The following is a 23306-nucleotide window of genomic DNA, read 5'->3' on the forward strand; positions in this document are numbered from 1 at the left end:
GTATATGAATGTTTAGAACGAAAGTCAGCCACCTCGAACGAGTAAGTTTTGATGTCATTCTCTCCGGCGTTATGTCACGGTGTGCGGATGCAGAATTATACAGAGAGAGAGAAATACAGTAGGGCCTAGTAGAACATCATAATTCTAATTCGTGGTTCATACCCACGCATACAGAGTGGATTTGGCGCAACATAAGCTGCATATATCATTATCACTATTATTGATATACAATATGTTCGATACAAAGTGTATGCAGCTGTTCATAAATGTACATGTAAAGCAATGCAGTCGCCATCACGCACGTTGTATTAATGTGAAGTTATTTGTTGAGGCGCGAAGCTATACATGCCGTGAGCTTGCATTTTCGGATGGAGATCTTACGTTATGCATCTAGTTACTAGCCATCTGTTGTGCGATGCTTTGAGACGCACTTATTCTTTATTAGGCTGCAAGAATGAATTACAAATTTTATTTTGTATTTTAGAACTATTATGTTACCACAACGACGCATGTAGGACCTACACTTATACAAAGAAACATCCATTATATAGGCCCTACTGACGGCAAACGTTCGCATTTGTTTTCGTATGGTAAATAATAGAAAGATATGAATATGCGCAAGAAAGGCATAAACGGGAAATTAACTATTTTGTCGTAGGCCTAAGGACTGCAGATGAGCGCATTGCGAAACTATCATGAGCCATGCTGTAATCAAATTTGTGGGGGTGTCCTTATCCTGCCATCTGTATACTGACGAGCATGACGGTATGGCCTATACCACAATGGATTTCACCTGCACGTGTTGTTCACATGCCTGACCAACTCGCTTATTACTGGAATACTGCAAATGTCTATTCCTTGCGAGCCATATAACACTGCACTGATAATCCACCTGTCACGTCTGTCACCATCATGGAGCTATACATGCTGTAGCTCCAAGTGCATGCTTGCTCTTATGCCAGTAAACATAGAGGCCTCACCTTTTTGAGGCCCCTGACAAGGAATACATAAGGTGTCATCACTTTGGGCCCCCACACTTTTTTCAACCCGGAAGTACGTAAGTGGCACTAAAATAGAAATAGAGATCTTGAAGTAGGGCGGCGGTAAGGTTATGTGTTTTCTCTGAAGACCTTTTTTTTTATAACACCCGGAAATGGGAGGGGAGAGAATGAGCTGAGGACCTTTTTTTTTTGCTTGTCAGCTGAAGAAACCCGGAAGTGGACGGGGAGAGATGAGCTGAGGACCCCCCCCCCCCCTTTTTTTTTTTTGCTTGTCAGCAGAAGAAACCCGGAAGTGGACGGGGAGAGATGAGCTGAGGACCTTTTTTTTTTTGCTTGTTAGCTCATGAAACCCGGAAGTGGGCCCCCATACTTTTGAAAACACTGCGCCGGCCGTGCCTGAAGTCCGCCGTCAGCTTGATACACAACGACGCCAGGCCAGTCCTCTGACAATGCTCGCCCACCCACTTTTTTTCCCGCCTACATGAGCACACTCATTGAATTATGTCACGGTGATGCTTCCAACTGGACTACGAGATTTGGTTGCACCCTGTTTGTGTCTTTGTTCGAAGTGTTTTGGTACGCCCTTGAACCATGGCTTGTATTATAACCGATTACAGCGCGAGCCCATACAAAAAATATGAGAATTAGGGCATAGACATACCACGGAAGTTGTGACGTTGATGTTTTGACCACGACATTCAATTTGTTTGTTTTATTCAGTTTCTCTTCCTTTCTTCAATTTTACAAAATGAATTATTGTGACAAATCCAAAACGTTGACATTAAAGCATAAATATGAGTATCTGTAAAGAGTATACTATAAGAAATACATCTAAATACGCGTATTCATGAGCATACATTTTATCGCATGGAAGAGAATTCAGAGGAGCTTTCACTTTACCAGGGGGGTGTTTCGTCTCATTTCCGTTGAAGCTTCATCACCAGAATCAGACAGAGCGATCTGTGAAAGTTACCTAACTTTCACATGCTACAGGTTTCACAATTTCAGTAGTCATTATACAAAATCAATGATGCACAGAACAGAGTGGATCGGTGAAAACTGGAACTACATTTGTACACGTATATAAACCCACGAGAGCAGTAAGAGTGTTTAAAGGGAGAGTACAGTTTTGGTGGAGATGAGAATTGGGTTTTTAACTTTTTGCGAGATACCAAGAAAACACTTAAGATATAGAACAGAACATACCAGTTTAAGAGGAATTCAAAGTTTATTTGACGAAGATCGGGTTTGGAATGACTGAAACATCAAAAAACAAAGTAAAACAAAGCGATCGTAATGTGGGTCCCACACTTTATAAGAATCGCTCTTTTTTGATATCTCAGCCATTTCATAACCAATTTTCATCAAATAAACGTTGAATTCCTCATAGAATTACATGCTCTTTCACATTTTATAAGAGGTTTCTCATTATCTCACCAAAAATGTTAGAAACCTGAAATTAGGTCTCAACCATAACTGTACAATCCCTTTAAGACTGTTTCTGAAGTTAAACGAGAGCATCCAATTCTCACCGATCCACGATATAGGCCTGTGCATCATTCGTTTTATAAAATGGACCTATAAATTCATGAAATTCAACCTTTTCCCCCATCTGGCGTCCAATATACCTCTACAACGCTATACAAGGATTGAACCATGTATTCGGATTTTGCCGGAAGCATGGCTCAGTGTGAATCAGTAAAAATCATTTTATAAAATTCAAATTAGACGGGCAGTAATGGTCCCGTCTCATTTCACAACTTTCTCGTTGGTTTATACATATTCAAAATAATAATCGTAATCATTGTTTTGTCAGTGGTTCAGCATATGGACCACCACTTTCACTTCACATCCAGTTATCATAATTGCTATTATCGTTATAACTCCGGAACAATTTGACGTGCTGACCGTGGTTACTGTATACTTTCTGCATTTATGTTAGAGGGAATAAAAACAATATGCATGCACTTCATATCATGTGGATTTTAAGTGAATACAGAAATATTAGTACAATATCAGTGACATTATTTCGAAGAAAAGTCGGACAATCCGTTATAAAGTGTACATGTTGTTTTTGTGTGTGTTTTGTTTGTTTGTTTGTTTTTAAGTTTCTGTACCGCAATCGCTGGATAAGAAGACTACCACAATTCGTGATGTCAGCGTGGCATCACTTATATGTCGTTGCAATCATGTCACATAGGATCATTGACAACGATATAAAAGAATATATTATGAAGAAAATTCAACAGAATTTCATGATATCATCCGAGATGTTCATATACGTTCCACTTGTTACTGGCATATTATGTTGAGGGTAATATCATTTTTCTATGCCTCCTGAAAGAGGTACGCTAAGTATACCTTTCCATTATTTTTGAAAATATGCTGAATTCTCTCTGTATATAAAATCTTCTTTACAAGTATATCTTTATCCATGACGGTGTGACACCGCCAAAGAGTTCTACATGCAGGCCCTATACGTAACACCACGAATTGTTGCAGTCTTCCGGTCATTTACTACGGCTGTTCAGAAATTTTAAACGTTATAACGTTTGGACGGGTTATGTCCGGTTTTATTCAAACTTCACTGATGTGTACCTTCGATATTTCCGCATTTTTCAATCCATATACATGATTATTCGACTTTCTTTCCCCTTATTTTGAGAGAAATTCAGCGAAGATGTATGAGACACATGTGAGGCATGGCACCATCACCTTTGCAAACACGGCTGTGACTGATACCGCCGTCAGTAAATTAAACAAGGTGAACATAAACTGATATCTATACGATGTACCGATCATCCTATATTTTGCTATGATTCAAGTGATACTTCTTCTTTCTGTTTGCTTAGTTTTACTTTGTTACAATCAACTTGAACATGTGGTGGATACCACTTTACATGCTGTAAAATTAGAGCCCTCCTGTACTGTTCAACTGTCGCGGGGACAATTAATACCTTGGCTGTATGGAAAACGGGCTAATATCATTACAGCTATAGGGAAGCGCCAAAAAATGCTCATGATCACGACCGGTCATGACTTCGAAGTTCATAATGTCACACACTCATAGGATTACTATGCACACAACAATATAACGAGGCCGATGGAGGGGGTGTATATCATAAATGCATTTACACGGGATTACATTGTATTGATACAACCCTCTGCCTTCAACCAAGATAGAGCTCGGCTTTCGAACTCATCAGTTCATTAGTTCATATCACTTCCCGACGCATGTTGACAACTGAAATTAGTCAGTGCTCCTATCCTTGCAACATTCTTCATAACAAGCTTGACCTCCGCATAGCTACATATGGAATTCGATCCCTATATCAGTCACGTGACTTGCGACGGACAGCGATCCTGCACACGAGATCATTGTAAAAAGAAATATTTATGATGAAATATACCCGATACTCGTAACTTGGTTCCTTCGTCCCAAATAAAAATGCCTGTATTTCTATTGTTTGAGCAATTGTCATTTTGGAAACGACTATTACTGGGGAATATCAGACTCATTACTTGGCATTTAATCTTGTTGTTTGTCGGGGTTGTTTGACTATTGTTGCTTTGTTTGTCTATTTGTTTGTATTTTGTGCAATTTTTCATGCTGCCGTAAAGCAAATTTATAGACAATCATCCGTAGCCAGAGATGAGATCTTGTACGTCTCAGATTCAGCTTCAGCTTGGTTTCACTTTGTATTGTGATTTATTTTTTGGTCAATATGTAGGCCTGTGTGTGTTGTAGTGTCTTTATTTTGTTGAAATTCTACGTCATTTATAGCGTCATGAACATTTTCTCCTACATGTTATGAAGAACACCAAAACCGTTCTCGATTCTGTACGTTCGTAATTGGGGCACGGCTACAAAATATCACAGCTAAACATGACGGCACGCAAACAACACCCCTCCTCCCAATACACACACACATCACGTCACATACACACCCTCCTTTTCTTTCAACCACACTATTATCAGTATTCAGGCTCCTGATATATAGGCCTACAGATATGGGACATCATCTTTCGCACACAATAATTGCCCCCCAGTTTCTTCTCTTCCTTTCCCTAAATATTTCTGTGCCTTCACTCCATGACAGAGCTTTCGTTTTCGTTCCGTCTCCTCCTTTTCCTCCCCTGCAGTAAAATTCTTCTCCTAAACATACCCTACTCTCCTATCACACGTTTTGGTTTCAACGTTCCTGCATGCTTCATGGGTGTGACCCCTTTGACATTGATGCGATAAACGTTGTTTGACATGTCTGAGACATGATGTCTCACCCAACGGCTCCAGATTCCTCCGCATGTTCCGTGCTTGTTTGGATGAAGCAATACAACAGCTTAGGTATTTCCCCCCTTACCTCCCAAAAAGAACAAAACAAAACTATCAACAAAAAAAAAAAAAAAAAACGAAACTAAATTTAGAAAAAAATCGCCCATAAAAAACACTGAATTTCTACCAAATAACACTCTCATTCGACTTACCTCGTGGAAGTTGTAACCACATTAAAACATTTTCGCAAATTTCTGTGTCTTTTCATCTAACCTTCACCTTTTCACCCTTATCAATCAGGCAAATAAATACTTCTTTGTTTATTTCTAGACTTCTTACCAGACATTGCCACTTGAGATTCTTATAGCTGAAGCTATAGCGCCGAAAATATACATTTTCAACGAAGGTATACAATGATCCTTGACCCATCACCACTATCACGATCATGTAAACGGTTGTACATTGGGTACAATGATTATGGCTCTTTCCTCCTCGATTGCATTACCAAGCTGGACGTTCCATCATAAAGCTGAAGTAAGGGCACGGAAGTATAGAGTGACCTCATAATGATTATACTGCAAACAGTTTTCCATTTATTTCTACCCTGTGCAGCTGAAATAGTGATTGGAAATGACATGTTAATTGGCAGTAGATCAGTGACCTTTGATCTTATACCACTTTTCTGCTCATATCTGGAATACCCTTCGATCGAACCACTGCTGGCTGGACATTTAAAGATGAAATTAACTCTATTACAGCTGAGACTCGTAACTTGCAGGTATAGGGGAATTCATTGACTTTTGACAATAGGGTTTCGGCAAAAAAAAAAAATATATATATAGACATAACAATCATTGTCATCTGGGCATCTATACATTAGGCCCTATACCTCCATCTCATAATCTCATAACAGCTTGTCTGAACCAGGCACCAACATAACCCATGGAACAGTTTTTCTGGTACATCGACGGAACTGACGGACGGACAACCATGAAGACCGCCCCCCCCCCCCCCCCCATGGCATGAAAACGGAATCGGAGAGCGCAAACCTTCGACGATTTAGGCTTTAAACCTATAGGACCACTAATTTAACGCCATATTCAGAACTGTGTACGCATCCTTCTCAAAGATCATGGATCCAGACCTTGATCCAGATAACCACCATAACTAATCACGGAGCCCCACGGGGAACGCACGCATCCTTAAAATTTCATCAGAAGGGGCCTTAATTCATATCTTTTCTGAGTAATAATCGCTAACCGAAAAACGGTTCTAGGAAAATTACCACCCCCCCCCCCCACACCGGACATTTACCCCAGACTTTCCCCTTATCCTAACCCTAATCCTATATACAGGCCTATACTCCCGAACGTAATCCTAACCCTAACCAGGGAGGTGGGACACACCTCCCAGCCGTAATCCAAGTTCTAAACTAACTCTAATCATAAACCTTAGCCTAACCCTAACCTTATCACTAATCAGTATTGAGCCGGGCTTCGGGGGGGGGGGGGGGGGGGCTAATTGTTTTGATACGCCGACAAACAAAAAGAATGCTTGCAAACACACACACTCACACATACGCACACACGCACACACACCCACAAACAAATAACCTCCTTCACCCACTCCCTCAGATATCTCGTGCAATATAATATCATATTATTATGAATATTGTCATATGTATTTGTTATTTCATGTGGCATTCATGCATAGCATTTGACAGGAATGAGCGCTTAATTGGGGAATAATACTGTTGGACTGTGATTTAGGTATAGGCCTACTCCTCGAATTCCATTGCTTTTTGCAATGCTTTTCAAGTATCAAAATGGTAGTTGAGGAAAAGAACTGATAAAAAGGTTAAAATCTATATGAAACTATATACCCCCTTCAAACTTCGTTTGGCGGGGGTATAATAATGTACCTATTAATATATATATATATATATATGTGACCGGCTGGACACGTCCAGTCAGTATTGACCTACAATAGCTCAGACTCAATTAGACAAAATCAATCACCTGGTTCTATTTAATAAGGACTGGGAAAAGAAGGAATGCTCAAAGATATTTTTTCTGTTTCTGTTACAAAAAAAAAGTGTCTTTATTACTTCATATTGATAACACTAAAGCATAGATATAAAACATAGATAAAACAAAACTATAAATTCTTAGTCGCTAATGCACTTCATGGGCAACTGACATGCCATCCTCATTAACCACTCGTTTGCGAATGAAACCTCATCCATTAATTATTTGGCAAAACCAAACACTCTCAAATTATCATGTGTAATATAATGAACACCGCATAAATTATGATGTTAATCAATATAAAATATCAAAGACACATCATACAGATGTTCTTACCTTTGTACAAAGGATGAGGGACGGGACTATGCTACAGCCACAGGAGCAGGTTGATTAAAGTGACGTTGCCTGCTTGGACGCCTTCTCAAGAATGATCAAAGGAGGTGCCCCTTCTGAATAACTTTAGGACACGCTTTACCCCTCACAGGGAGATTCCACTTATGGGGGGGGGGGTGTTTCCCATGATTATGTAAATTACCTCCTGACCTTATACCACCGTGTATGTACCTCTACTATACAACTAGAGTACTGTGATATATCATGCACCTACATGTGTGGATAGAGAATCAAATAGATAAACATACATATAAATACTACATAATATAATGAGCGAGTGTAATCATCACAGGAAAGGGGGGGGGGGGGTGAGTGCTGATATTACTGTGACCCTCACATTCGCCACCGTTTAAAACCATTGTTGTCCTCAACAATGTAGATAAGAAAACAACAACATTTAAATTGAATTTAGTCGAGGTCGTATTTGTTGCACCCTGAGGGAAGAGTTTGGGCCTCCATATCTTTGGGGAGTTCGTCGTGTTCTCGATGAGCGCCGCTGACGATTTGCATCGACTTCACTGCGCTTCTTCCCTGGAGGATGACTCGAACTTGGGTCCACATGAGCAATACTGACATCCTCTTCACTCGATACATCTGTACTGTCTTCATCAGCATCGTCTTCACTTTCACTGCTACCCGGCAAAAATGTGCACGCAGTCAGCATATTCCTGTGAAGAGTCCGCTCTCTGCCTGTACTGTCCTCTCTGACAGTGTAGACATCCTGGTCTGGCAGCCTCCGTATCACAGTGTAAGGAGACTCACCCCATTTGTCGGCCAGCTTTTGACGACCGATCAGTGCCTTATGTGCTACGAGTACCTTATCTCCATGTTCAAAGGGAGCATACTTGGCTTTCCTGTCATACGTGCCTTTCTGCTTGGCGCGAGCACTTTCGGCATTTTCGTTGGCATTTTGATAAGCCTCTTGGAGAATAAGGCGAAGCTCGTCGACATAGTTCAGGATGGGTTTGTCGTCATCTTCCGGAGGTGTGCCGATGATGTCAAGGGGGATACGTGGCTCTCTTCCAAACATCAAAAAGAATGGGGAAAACCCTGTTGATGCGTGTTTGGTGCAGTTATATGCGTGGGTGAGAGATTCCACGTGCTCCTTCCAGTTTGGCTTCTGCGATGGCTCCAGTGTTCCTAGCATATTAAGGAGGGTACCATTGAAACGTTCCGTCATTCCATTCCCCTGTGGGTGATACGGCGTCGTCCTGCTCTTTTGTATGTGAAGTAGTTCACATAACTCACGTACTAGCGCTGCCTCAAAGCACCTGCCTTGATCACTGTGGATGCGTTCAGGTATGCCATAGTGAACTATGTACCTGCTCCACAAAGTCCTAGCCACTGTTTGAGCAGACTGGTCTCTAGTAGGAAAAGCTTGGGCGTGGCGAGTAAAGTGGTCCGTGACCACCAGGACATTCTCTATACCTCCCCGTGATGTCTCCAAACTAAGGAAATCGATACATACCAGTTCAAGTGGCCTGCTGGACTTAATGGGTTGAAGTGGGGCCTTGGACTTTGCTTCTGTCGTCTTCCGGACAGTGCATCTTCGACACCTCTGGATGTACTGCTGGACGACCGTCTTCATGCCAGGTAAGTAGAATCTGTCTTGCATAAGTGCCAAAGTCTTGTCAAGTCCAAGATGACCCATTTCAACGTGTGCCCTACGGAGAGCCAGCTTCCTCAGACCTTTAGGCAGAACGAGTAGTCTACGATCTCCTCTACTATACCACAGTACGCCATTCTCGCACACGTGCAGTCTATCCCACTGTCGAAGCAGCAAGCGAGCAACGATTGCTTCCTTTCGCAACTGACGTGAGGCTGGTCTCTGTCCGGCTTGAAGGAGCTCGACGACTCGGCTGACTATGACGTCCTCTCTCTGCAGCTGTGCAAGCTCTTCCACATCTACGCCTGCTAACAATGTAGATGAGCCATCATCTTGTTGCTCTGCAGGTGTGACATTAATGTTGTGACTGGCTGCCGCCTGATGCAAGGGTGAGTCATCCTTCGTTTGCTCTTTTGTGGTACCCAGGGACATGTCTAGAGTGTGCTGTACTTCTGAGGAGGGGATTCGAGACAAGCTATCCGCGTTCTCGTTGGATTTCCCAGACCTGTATTCAATGTGCAAATCACATTGCGCCAAGTCACTCACCCATCGCTGCCCATGTGCATCGAGTTTCGCCTTCCCCAGAATGTAAGTTAACGGATTGTTGTCCGTTACCGCTGTGACTTTCCTGCCATAGACATAGTCGCGAAATTTCACTGTTGCTGCCCAGTGGAGGGCCTTGAACTCGAGCTTATGTGCTGGATATCTAACCTCCCCTGGTGAAAGACTTCGACTGGCGTAGGCCACTACCCTCTCCTTACCATCTTGTATTTGAGCAAGCACGGCTCCCAGTCCATCGAGAGAGGCGTTTGTCTGTAGGATGAAGGGGGACTCGAAATCGGGGTAAGCGAGAACGGGGGCAGAAATCATCAGTCTCTTCAAGGACTCGAATGCAGCCTGGCAGTCACTGGTCCAGACATCTGTAACTGGAGCTCGCTTCCCAGTTCCATTTTTGCCTCCAACCAGGGAGAACAGCGGTCTGGCGATCTTCGCATAGTCCTTGATAAACCTGCGATAGTACCCCGTAAAGCCAAGAAAACTTCGTACCTCCCTCTTGCTCTTGGGTACCGGCCAGTCTCGGACAGACTCAATTTTCTCAGGGTCGGTTGCCACTCCATGCTCAGACACCACGTGGCCAAGATACTTCACTTCTTTCCTGAGGATGTGGCACTTACTGGGTTTGAGCTTTAACCCATGCTCTCTCAGGCGTGAGAAGACACGTTCCAGCCTGCTTAGATGTTCTTGTAACGTCGAACTGAATATGATGACGTCATCTACATAGATAAGTACCTCACTCAGATTCATGTCTCCGAACACCGTGCTCATCAGGCGCTGAAAAGTGGCCGGTGCATTCATCAGGCCGAACGGCATCCTCGTGTACTCAAACAAGCCCATCGGTGTGGTAAACGCCGTCTTCTGCTGGTCCTGTTCGGCCACCTGCACCTGTAAGTAACCCGCCATCAAGTCAAGACTGGTGAAGAACTTGGCCTTGCTGAGAGCATCTAGTGATTCATCAATTCTTGGAAGTGGGAAAGCGTCACGGATGGTGCGAGTATTAAGCTTTCTGTAATCGACACATAGACGAATCTTCCCATCCTTCTTCCGCACAATGACAATAGGGGACGCAAATGGGCTCTTACTTGGCTTGATGATGCCAGCAGACTGGAGCTCGCTCAGGTGGTCCTTTACCTCTTTGAAGTCCGATGGTGCAATTCGTCTGTATGGCATTCGGAATGGTGTCGGGTCTATGAGGGGGATGTCGTGTACGATAGTGTTGGTACAGCCAAAGTCTTCCGGCCCCTGGGAGAAGACATCTGCGTTCTTTCGTAGCAGTCCTTGTAGTGCATCCAATTCAGATGGAGTTAACTCTCCCGTGGGCAAGTCCAGCTCCGGGGGCAGCGAACTAACATCTTGATGCAAAATATTTGCAGCAGTGTGCGGGGGAGTTGATTCCTTGCTTTTGCTACTGGAAGCCTCTGTCGTCCACGATGAGTCTTGCACTAGGCTGCCAACTTCTAGCTTCGCAATTGGCTGATTCTTACGCAGGGTCACTGGTTGCGTCGACCTGTTGGTGATTACCAATTTTAGGTGACCATCTTCGACAGGGGTGAAGGCAGATTCAACACTTATTCCTTCTAACTCGCTGCATTCACCAACCAAGGCCATAAACGAGCGACTATGGGTGTGCCTCGGAGCTCTTGCAGAGACTTGGACGTATTCGCCGGGGTTGACGAGAAATGGCTTCCTGCTCTTGATTCTTGCGACTCCGACATCTCCCGACCGATCAGCGAGATCCAAACCATCGCAGTTTAGTGCCTGGAACGCATTGAAGCAGGCGGACGACACAGGCTTCACTTTCTCCATGAAGTTACGTCCGTACTTTGAGTGCAGGCGATCCCGAGAAGCACGCAAAGCATTAGTCCCAAGCAGACACGATATGTGGCCTCCCTTTCCGATCGCAGGGACTACCAAAGCTGGGACCGACTTCACCTCTATCCCCATAATTTCAATATCCAGCGAAATAAAACCTCTATGAGGGACTTCCTGCCCGTTCGCGCCCTCTATCCTAATCTCAGTCGGCTTAATGTCCTGCTTGCTGAGGTAGGGATGTCGAGCCACATAATCGGAGGTGATGGTCGTAACTTGTGACCCCGTATCCAAAATCGCCTCGCACTCCTGGCCATGAACGATAATCGTCGTGTGGTTGACTGGGCCCACGAGCTCCTCACCAGTTTCATTTCCTCTTTTCACCTGTGTCTCGTAGTTGGTTCTCTTCCTACCAGGGCTGCACTGGTTAAATGAACCCACAGATTGCCCCTCATCTGCAGGTTGGGCTAGTTTAAAGGCTGCTGCTGCTGCGGTCCACGGGAACCCTGCGAGTTCTGTCGATTTGGGCATGACCGTGCAAAGTGTCCCGGCTGTCCACATGTGTAGCACGCATCGCTCCGCCGTGGTTGCCTGCCACCTCTTCCTTCCCAGCTGCCGCCTTGAGGGGTCCACGGTTGCTGCATCTGGCTCTCAAATTCAGCCAGCCTCCTGCGCTGGTCCTCCATAGCCTTATGGAACAGGTCCATCTGCTGTTGCTGAGTAGAGGCCAGTTCCTGCATACTCCTCGTCAGCTGCTCTATTATCTGCGTCTCCCTCGACGCCTCCTTCACATCCTGCCTATACACTTGGGCAGATGCTAGACGCTCCTCAGACTCTATTACATGCAGTTCCCGTCGCAGCTCTCGAAATGTCATCTCTCTCGGCCTCATCGGGGCTAGACGAGCCTTGACCTTCTGGTCCCTCAAGCCGAACATGAATTGGGTCGTAAGCATAGCGTCCCGCACAGGCTTTTCAATCATGGCCGCTTGATCACCCTTATCTCGTGCGATCCTCAGCTTTGCCTCCAGTGCGACGGCGTACTCGGATGGAGTTTCGCTGGCCTGCTGAGTTCGGGCATAGAAGCTTGCCATGGGTGACGTCGTCCAGTCGCGGTCCCCATACTCGTCGAGAAGCTCTCGAAAAGCCAGCGCAGGCGTCATCTCCTCGTCACCACGGAGCTCCAAATTAAGGATGAGGTCCCGCGCTCTTCCCCCTGTGTGCCTAACAATTTCATTGAACTGCATTTGTGGTGGCATTGGGCCCTTAGATCCTATGACATACTTCATATCACGCACCCAATCCTCTACTTTTACTCCCCCCTTACCTGTAAAGACATTGACACCCTTGACTTGATGTGACACCACGAGCCTCGGCGTAATGAACTGGTCCTGTCTCTGTGTCGGCTCAGGAACGGGGTCAAATCCTGCCATCTGGAGCGGGGTTACAGCTGGCCTTGGATACTGCCACGTAGCTGAAGTCATCTGGTCCGGCGTCGACGTCGCTCTCGGCATGCTGCGGGGATCGTCCGCTGGAGTTCTCACATCACTCGGTGGAATGGGAGAGGCCATCTTGACGACTAATTAGACAGTGTTGCGTTGCTATTTCTTTAAACCTTATCAATTTATTAATTAATTTAGAGTTTAAGTCTATGCGAGCTTCCTTCTTTTCAGTAATCCCGGGTTTCGGCACCAAAATTATGTGACCGGCCGGACACGTCCAGTCAGTATTGACCTACAATAGCTCAGACTCAATTAGACAAAATCAATCACCTGGTTCTATTTAATAAGGACTGGGAAAAGAAGGAATGCTCAAAGATATTTTTTCTGTTTCTGTTACAAAAAAAAAGTGTCTTTATTACTTCATATTGATAACACTAAAGCATAGATATAAAACATAGATAAAACAAAACTATAAATTCTTAGTCGCTAATGCACTTCATGGGCAACTGACATGCCATCCTCATTAACCACTCGTTTGCGAATGAAACCTCATCCATTAATTATTTGGCAAAACCAAACACTCTCAAATTATCATGTGTAATATAATGAACACCGCATAAATTATGATGTTAATCAATATAAAATATCAAAGACACATCATACAGATGTTCTTACCTTTGTACAAAGGATGAGGGACGGGACTATGCTACAGCCACAGGAGCAGGTTGATTAAAGTGACGTTGCCTGCTTGGACGCCTTCTCAAGAATGATCAAAGGAGGTGCCCCTTCTGAATAACTTTAGGACACGCTTTACCCCTCACAGGGAGATTCCACTTATGGGGGGGGGGGTGTTTCCCATGATTATGTAAATTACCTCCTGACCTTATACCACCGTGTATGTACCTCTACTATACAACTAGAGTACTGTGATATATCATGCACCTACATGTGTGGATAGAGAATCAAATAGATAAACATACATATAAATACTACATAATATAATGAGCGAGTGTAATCATCACAGGAAAGGGGGGGGGGGGTGAGTGCTGATATTACTGTGACCCTCACATATATATATATATATATATATGTATTGTAATTACCATCACGCGGTGAAATTCAAGGGCATCATAATACATACCATAATGTACCAGTATATTCCAGCTGCTCTTACGCACGTGTACGACATTTTCTCTTTGGTTGTTCGAGATGACCTGTGTGTATTGAATAATGTTTCAATCTGAATATGACTAATGATGAGGAGGCCTAAGAAGGCCCCTACATAAATGCGCAAAAAACAAACAAACATTTTTTTCACTGCTTGATGGATAGCAGACTGATGTCTCCTCAAAACAAGCGAAATCGGTGAAATATGTGTCATTACACTAACCGTGTGACCACAGGCCTAGAGTTAGACACGATGGAATTTCTTGGACATTCTACAATGATTATCAACGTGTCTCCCAATCATAATGGGTGTATGAAGGACTTGACCTAGATTCCGCTAGGAAAATAGAATAAAAATGTAATAAAGAAAAACGAAACAAATAGGGATAGCAGAGCGCTCACTCACCCTTCCATTTAAAGCTAATACAACCTTGATGGGAATGTATCTGGTGAAAGAACAATGTAGGCCTATAGTTTACGCTAATTAAAAAAAAATAGAATTAAAGTAATAGGTGCCTACTTGCAGTATAACAATAATAGAATTACCCCACGTATTGCATAAAAACGTGGAAGTGAACTTGCAGTGGGTATTCGCCACATTTTCGTTTTTCCTTGAATGTACCAAACTTTTGGTGCAGAATTAATCGGTCGGTTGGTCTGAGAGCATTTCTCGATATACAATTTAATTTTTGGTGAAGTTATCCTGTAAACAATGGATCTTCCAGAGCCTATGTACTTAAACACAAAATCCAAATCATGTTTGTGCGGATTCCGTGTTTCCATGAAACGTAATAATCCTGTTCAATGAATTTAATGAAAGTATGAACGTCCGTTTATTTATATTTATCTTTTCACCGCAAATTCCCACAACACGGTGGTGTCGCAAAACCGCTTTGAAGTGCCCAGAGCGAAGTTCAGCTCACCCTCCCCCTTTAAACTTCCACTTGTTCATGAGTTCAAATATCTCATTGCTAAGTATGATTTTTCTGAAAATTTGTCACTCCGGAGGATAACCATGCCCGGAAATGGGAAATGGCAATATAGCTAGACGCCTGATTATTGTTACGGTATCACACAGTACACCTCCGCAGACCATTCCATCAATTTTCATTAACCGCGTTTGTTGTTGGGCCTTGACATGCGGCTAACATCCATTAACCGCATTAATCAGATCTTTGCAAGGCTACAACGCTGCGCTGTATTATGATGAATACCTTTCGTACTTGAAGGGAAAATGTAGTTTGAAAGTGTTCAAAGTGACTTTTTATAAGTTGGTCCATAGATTCAGACCAACAGAACCGTAATGGTTTCATTGCAATTGCACAAAACTTTAACTGGGAGAAAAAAGTTATGGAAAGTACATTGGCACAACATAGGCCTGTTTTACGGAACCCCGTATACAGTCAAACTGAATACGATCATTATTTCATTGTGCCAATTTACAAAAAGGGATGATTTCTCTCAGTATGCTTGTCTATACTTTAATGACAGGAAACATCCGCTCTGTTTACAGGACCATATTCATTGCGATGCCATTACAATTCTATCACCATCTCCATGCAGGAATGTGTTTAATTTCTTCGCTTTCAGATAATTATGTACATGTAATATTATTCATTTGAACTGTACGATCTATATAGGAAGGTTATCGAAGGTCTGCTGTGCGCAGGTCAGTGAGAGTTCGGTGGTGGATAATACAACCTGTAGCCTATATAGGAACTTTCATATACAGTGATGTATATCTATTTCAGCTCTGGACTCACCGGTCCCGCCTGAATCGAATTATCCTTGGGCAAGATGCTTTTATTATCATGTGGATGACCCACGCATGGATGCGTACGTTTACCTTGCCATTCAATACCAGAGTGGTAATAATTAGCATGGTCCTGGAAAGATCAGTGCAGTTGCGCTGAAGAGTAGAATGGCCATGGTTATCATCATTATAGGCCTGATTATATTTCATTGTATGTAGAATACGACACTACAACTAGTCTTGCGAAAGGGAAACTCCAGGCCAGTGAAAAGTTATAGCCCGAAAGCAAAATAGTGAAAACTCGATCAAACTCGGATAAAGATTATGAAAGCTACACGAATTCATGAAGTTCTGCTATAAAATCAATGTTCTCGGATTTTTTTCTCGAGCGCTCGATGTGGATTATTGAAAAAAATGTTGATGATAAAATCATCGTGAAATTTCCATTTTCTAGGTGATCCATTCCTATATGATATATCTCCAGGATTCAAACTCAATTGTGTCCCAGTCTCATATCCTCTTAATCTGCATTATTCCTATGTTATTCAGCCAGGAATAAGGTACTAGTATGTTCTACACTTTCATTGCAGAACCCCCCCCCCCCCCGAGGAAAAAAAAATCGTCACTTCTTTGTACATGATCAACAGAAAATAATCTACTACGAGTATGGTTATGGCCTTATCAGGTCACTCATGCTTTTTATTCATACAAGTTGTTCGAAAACTATTTTACCAAAATTTCACAAACTTCACAATTTCATAAATCCCCGTTTTTTTTTTTTTATTTTCTTTTTCAATCAGTTTTTGATCGCATTTTTCTTTTTGGTTCTTATAAAATAAACTTACTCCTCCGTCGAAGACTAATCTTTAACTGACCCTGAATTCCCCTTTTGAAAGTTACATGTATTTGCAAACGGTTTTATGACCGATATCATTGTTCAGTGGAAATTATGTGACAGTACGAAATTCTATCAACATCTCTGTATATATTGTATACAATGTAAAGTATACTTTCATTGTACTGAGCCAGTGTTTGTTTAACTCTCTTCATAAAAACAAACCGTCGAATTTAAGGCGCAGTTTCCCTTTCAACAATGTTTAATAAAAATGTTGCCTGCTTGACTATACTATATGATGAGTGGAGGTTTCGATCAGAAATATCCGGGATTGCAGCTTGAAATCATACAAACAACCACGACACTTGAATCAAGGCCACGAGTGAACTTATCAATGTCACCCTTTTCATCATTCTCGAAAGCGACGAGAATGCTATTCTCTAAATTACGGATCTTCAAACTCATATTGCTAAATGTGTGGGTAGTTCCGGTATAGAATTAAACACAGTCTAATACAACTTAATGCTAATAATAGTATCTGAAATGAAAGCTGGCTGACGACGGGGCGGGTTTTGTACAAAGACCGCTATATACGTTGTTCTGGCGTGATATGCCTAGTCTGAATTCTCTATACGCATGATTGAACGGTATCGATGATTTGGACCGCTACAAAGGAGATGCAGAAGCCCTTTTCCAGCTCTGCTTTTTCAAAGGCTGCCGGGGTAAACGCTGTTCTCCTGCGCCGTTTTATGTTTTAAGTGTAGTTGATGGCGCCGAAAATCGCGAGCCCATCATGCAGCGCGGTATAATCACCTTGAGTGGGGGCTTGTCTCTCTCTGACAGCGTAAAGGGCCCTGAAATGCAAATGCATGTTGATTAGTGTTGCGTTCACATAGAAGTATACGGTATTCGCTATTCGCTATTCGGGCACCCAGTACACCATTATACCCGCACCGTCAACTCACCATCCCATGCAGTGAGGATTTCTTCCTCCTACATCCCTGCAAATTTTATTAACAATTTCTGAACTGCATCAGAATGTCAGTCTACATGCTTAGTTTTTGCTAAAGGGCAAATCCAGACCAAAATTGTTATTATTTCATAAACGAGAGACGGTATACGCTGCAAAAAATCGAACAAGTTCGATTCCCACTATGCTATACTATTCGCAGCTATTCGGTACTTTCGAACCGGTGTCAGGAAATCCATTCATTCGATTCAAGCTATTCGCGTGCCCTCGAAAACGAGCCCCGAATACCCGAATAATATACTTCTAAGTGAACGCAGCCTGGATACCCTCAACATCACTTTTGCTATAAAACAAATATCTAGAAACATTCCATGTATTTTCAATGATTTTTTTCTTCTATTCTTCTTCAGATTACTTGGGAACGCCCACAAAAAATCATGCCAAACCAATCATTATGAATATTCTTGAGATGACATCATTATTTGTCAATCATTGCTAAAGTACTGAAATGTTTTTTTTTAAAAAGACATTTTGGAATGCACCTTCCTCTCGACTCAGCATAACTTGCATGTCTCTGTCATATAATGTGACCAGAGCCATGTTCAGACGTATTTCTAGTCAGAGTAAAAATTTATGGCACGGCAATTAAAATTCAAATTAATGCATATCTTACCACGACCCTTGTGCCCACACGACGGTCGTGGGAAGAAACTCCGACCAATTTTTGTGTGAGGGTCGGTGTAACTTCCGGAAGTGGCAGCGTCGCGCACGTCGACCATGCGATTGTTTTTTATCAGTGCCATTTGTCTTCTCCATTCTTGTTGATGGAAATTTCTGCATGAGCGCTAGCTTCTTCGTCGCGATCGACTAGGTTAGAATTGCACTACACGCACACGTGTTAATAGTCGCAAAATGTGAACATTGCGATTTGACCCAGGAAGTTTTACCTACGTCGTAAGGTAAGAAAGTTCATAGATACTCCGAGGGCTTGTCCGCACGGGCAATTTACTCCGTCCGGCTAGTCGTGGTAGGGAGATACTCCTGAGAAAACTCAGGAGTATCTCGTTCGGAGGAAGAGGTCGTGGTAAGTTCCTCCAATCGGAGGAAGTTACCACGACCTTGTTCAGACGGGCACTACTCCGACCTATCCTCCGAAGTTACTCCAGCTGTGTTCAGACGGAGGCAGTTTTGGTCGGAGTAACTTCGGAGGAAGGGTCGGATGAAGCTTGGTCGGAGTAACTTCCGAGGATATGTCGGAGTAGTGCCCGTCTGAACAAGGTCGTGGTAACTTCCTCCGATCGGTGGAACTTACCACGACCTCTTCCTCCGAACGAGATACTCCTGAGTTTTCTCAGGAGTATCTCCCTACCACGACTAGCCGGTCGGAGTAATTGCCCGTGCGGACAAGCCCTCGGAGTATCTATGAACTTACATACCTTACGACCTATAGGTAAAACTTCCTGGGTCAAATCGCAACGTTGATATTTTGCGAGTACACGTGCAATTTTAACCTAGTCGATCGCGACGAAGAAGCTAGCGCTCATGCAGAAATTTCCATCAACAAGAATGGAGAAGAAAAATGCCACTGGTAAATAACAATCGCATGGTCGACGTGCGCGACGCTACCACTTCCGGAAGTTACACCGACCCTCGCACATAAATTGGTCGGAGCTTCTTCCCACGACCGTCGTGTGGACACAAGGGTCGTGGTAGGATATGCATTAATTTGAATATTAATTGCCGTGCCATAAATTTTTACTCCAACTAGAAATACGTCTGAACATGGCTTCCGACCAAGCTTCCTCCGACCATTCCTCCGAAGTTACTCCGACCAAAACTGCCCTCGTCTGAACATAGCTTAACAAAAGACGTGGAGAGGGAACATGCAAGTTATGCTGTGTCGAGGGGAAGGTGCATTCCAATGTCTTTTGTTGAACATTTCAATACTTTAGCATTGATTGACAGATGATGTCATCTCAAGAATATCAATATTGATTGGTTTGGAATGATTGTCGTTTGTGGGCGTTCCCAAAGAAGAAAAATAGAAGAAAAAAATCGTAAAAAATATATGGAATGTTTCTAGATATTCGTTTTACCGCAAAAGTGATGTTAAGGGTATCACAAGTCAACACAAATCAACATGCATTTGGATTTCAGGGCCCCTTTAAATATTTAAAATGCACTTTGAGACATGCCGGGTAGCGTTTTTTTTTTTTAAGACGGCACAGATTGGGGCATGGCGCGTGTTAAACCTATGGGAAAAACGTTGGGTTAGGGTTTTTGGTTATGGTTATGGTTAGGGTTAGGGTTAGGGTTGGGGTTAGGGTTAGGGTTAGGGTTAGGGTTAGGGTTAGGGTTAGGGTTAGGGTTAGGGTTAGGGTTAGGGTTAGGGTTAGGGTTTGATGGTTAGGGTTAGGATTAGGATTAGGGTTAGGTTTAGGGACAGGGTTCCCGATAAATTTTTAGTTTCCCCAATCTGTGCCGTCTAAAAAAAACACGCTGCCGGGTAAGCTTCAAGCTATATATAGCCTCCAGGGAAGCCGCTTGGTTGTCACGAACAATCTCTGTCATAAAGGTATGCACTTCTGCCTTCTGGTATGCATAAAATCAAAGGCATCCAATGGGGCCATGGAAAATGGACAAGAAATATGATATAATATGAAATATGATATAAATTATGATATAATCTCTGATTGCAGTGATTGAAAAACCTCCAGCCATACACACACACACACACACACACACATGTTGTCTTTTATTTTCCTTATTGATATCGAGAAGATTATTTGTTACTCATTACACTCATACTAGTATACAAGGTATAAGATAAGACCTGCAGCTTTTCCATTCCCGATTTGAAATGTGACAAAACCATCGGCTGAGAGTCGCACCGAGTGATCCACTTCCGCATTTGGCCCGTCATTACTCTGACCACTCTGAACCAGAGAGCTATACACGTATACAGTTCCATGGTTGTATACTGTTTGATATTCCCATGGCTCATTAACACTCAATCCGTCACACTAGAGCGATTGCCAAACAAAAGACGAATTCGAAATTCATTGATAATGAAAAGGAAAAAAAAATCATGAAAACACAAATTCCCTCAACCTGCTACCGACATAATTTGAATGTTATGGATATTACTATTCCACCTGCATTCTGAAGGAGTTTGTCAGTCAAATGCTCTTTTATCATGCGAGTAAAATGAAAATATGTGGAATCATCTGTATAATTATCATTGTCCTGAGTTGGCGTCACTAGCTGTTGTACTCTTTTCATCTAGCGATGGCGGCCTCAAAATTATTTTTTTTTTTAAAGTTCAAGGCTTTGGAATGGGTTGTGTGGTTCCTGAAACTTCACTGATGTATTCTACTATAACATTGCTTCATTCACTTAGTGTTTGGGTATCATTACCCTCAAACAAAGTGATTGAATGGGACATCAGCACGTGCGTGCATGACAAGCCCCAACTCATTTATTAATCGTTTCCGGTTTTGTGAGCCAAAAATCGCTTCATCAAATTTCAGAAATTTTAAAGGGATAGGAAAGCTTTGGTGGAGATAGGGATTAAACTTTTGACTTTTTGCGAGATACCAAGAAACTACTTATAAAAATGAAATGGTACAGCTGAGCACATGCCATTCTAACAGGAATTCCAAGTTTATTTGATGAAAATCGGTTTTGACATAGCTGGGACATCTAAAAACACAGTAAACCAAAGGGATTGTAATAAAAGGCAGGTCCCACCTTTTATTCGGATTGCTCTGTTTTGGATATCGAGCTCAAGCCATTTCAAAATTATTTTCTAATCAAATAAATGGTGAATTCCTCTTAAAATTACATGCTCTTTTATATTTCATTTAGAGATTTCTTGTTATCTCACCAAAATATGGTAGAAACGTGAAGTTAGTTCTTGACCAAAACTTGGAACGGTGCAAAACGAAAGCACACATTCCGAAGCTTCGTGATGCCATCACATTATCAGAGCCACAGCTCCGATAAACGTGACTTGTCTTGTGGATCTTCCATTAGCTTTATAACGTCATAATGCCCACATGAACATGTTCAAGGAAATACATGATTGTACCGTATCATGACATTGTGTCTATCACCGTGCACATAACGCACATTGCATTGGGCATGGTCGCTTTATGACTCCCTATATGCCTCGACTTGCAAAAACCTCGGAGTCTGACCTCCATAGATAGATGAAAATGGACACGATTATTGTAACTCGCTCCTAAATGTCCCCACCTTTTCTGTAGATAGACTGGCAGTGGCATGTAATAAGTTGTGTGGGAACTCGTGACACTAATAGATTGGGCCTCACTTAAAACGTTATGAGCTGACAATCGACATAGCAAAGTACAATACAGTATATGTCACAGTTGACAAAATATCATCCATGACGTGGAGCAATACTTAGTAATCATAATTACGGCTGAATGTGTACAAATTTACTAGTACATTGTATTACTAGCAAGTCCGAGCCCTGGTGAGGGATGTGCGTTTGGATCTCATATCAATACAATGTACTGGAATATGGGGGGGGGGGGGGGGGTATTCAACATTGTAGAATGACCAGGGAGGCAGAAAGTCTCTTTCCACCAGGTAGTCCTTCGGCTTCTCTTGATCTGGGTATAGCCTAGGTATAGCTATACAGTGGCGGATCCAAGAGCCCCGCGCCCCTCTTTATTTTTTGGTTAAAACAATAGGAATGAAAAAAAATAATTTTAATTCTATAAAGGCGCCCCCCCCCCCCCCCTTTATGGAATTCCTGGATCCGCCCCTGCTGTAAATTTATAGGAGATGACCATGATCGAAGCTCAACTCATTAAAATGACTGTGCTGTGCGGGGAGAAATGCGTGATAATTTGGTACATACTGTAGGCCTATCATAAAGCAGTCATCATGGTAAATCGGCAGAATCAATTCTGTGAGAGATCAATATCTGTTGTGGTTTCTGACTTTATGTTTTAATTGAGCCAATGCAAAGCAAAATGACGAGAAATGAAGTATAGCCCGAGGGAAGCATGCAGCGATACCAATATTGCCACCTAAAATTCAGTCTGTCGGCTAGCTGTATACGTCTTTTTACTACGTGCTCATCCTGAGCGATACACTACCGCTGTATAAACGTTACATGATACGACTATCACGAGTACATTGTATTAGCAAGGTAAATCCCTGAAGTGTGATAGCTCGCGTAATATGGTGAAAGGGCACACAATTATCATACAAGTAGTACGGATTCTAAAATCGTTTGCTGCGTTTGAAATTTTGTGATTCTGCTATCGGTGCACTGCAGCCCTAGTCTAGAGTGCATGATTGCCCTGGTGAGTAAATAGCACGTGTAAGGCGACCAGGTACAAAGGTCTAACATTACTAGTACTTACCTCATCTTGGCTCAGGCCAGTCGGGTGGGTTGAATGTAATTTTACTGGCTGCCGATGAAAGTACACTCGTGGGAGC

Source organism: Diadema antillarum, unplaced genomic scaffold, assembly GCF_040938485.1.
Source record: "Diadema antillarum isolate AM-2024a unplaced genomic scaffold, OU_Dant_1.0 seq00000658_RagTag, whole genome shotgun sequence".
Taxonomy (NCBI): domain Eukaryota; kingdom Metazoa; phylum Echinodermata; class Echinoidea; order Diadematoida; family Diadematidae; genus Diadema; species Diadema antillarum.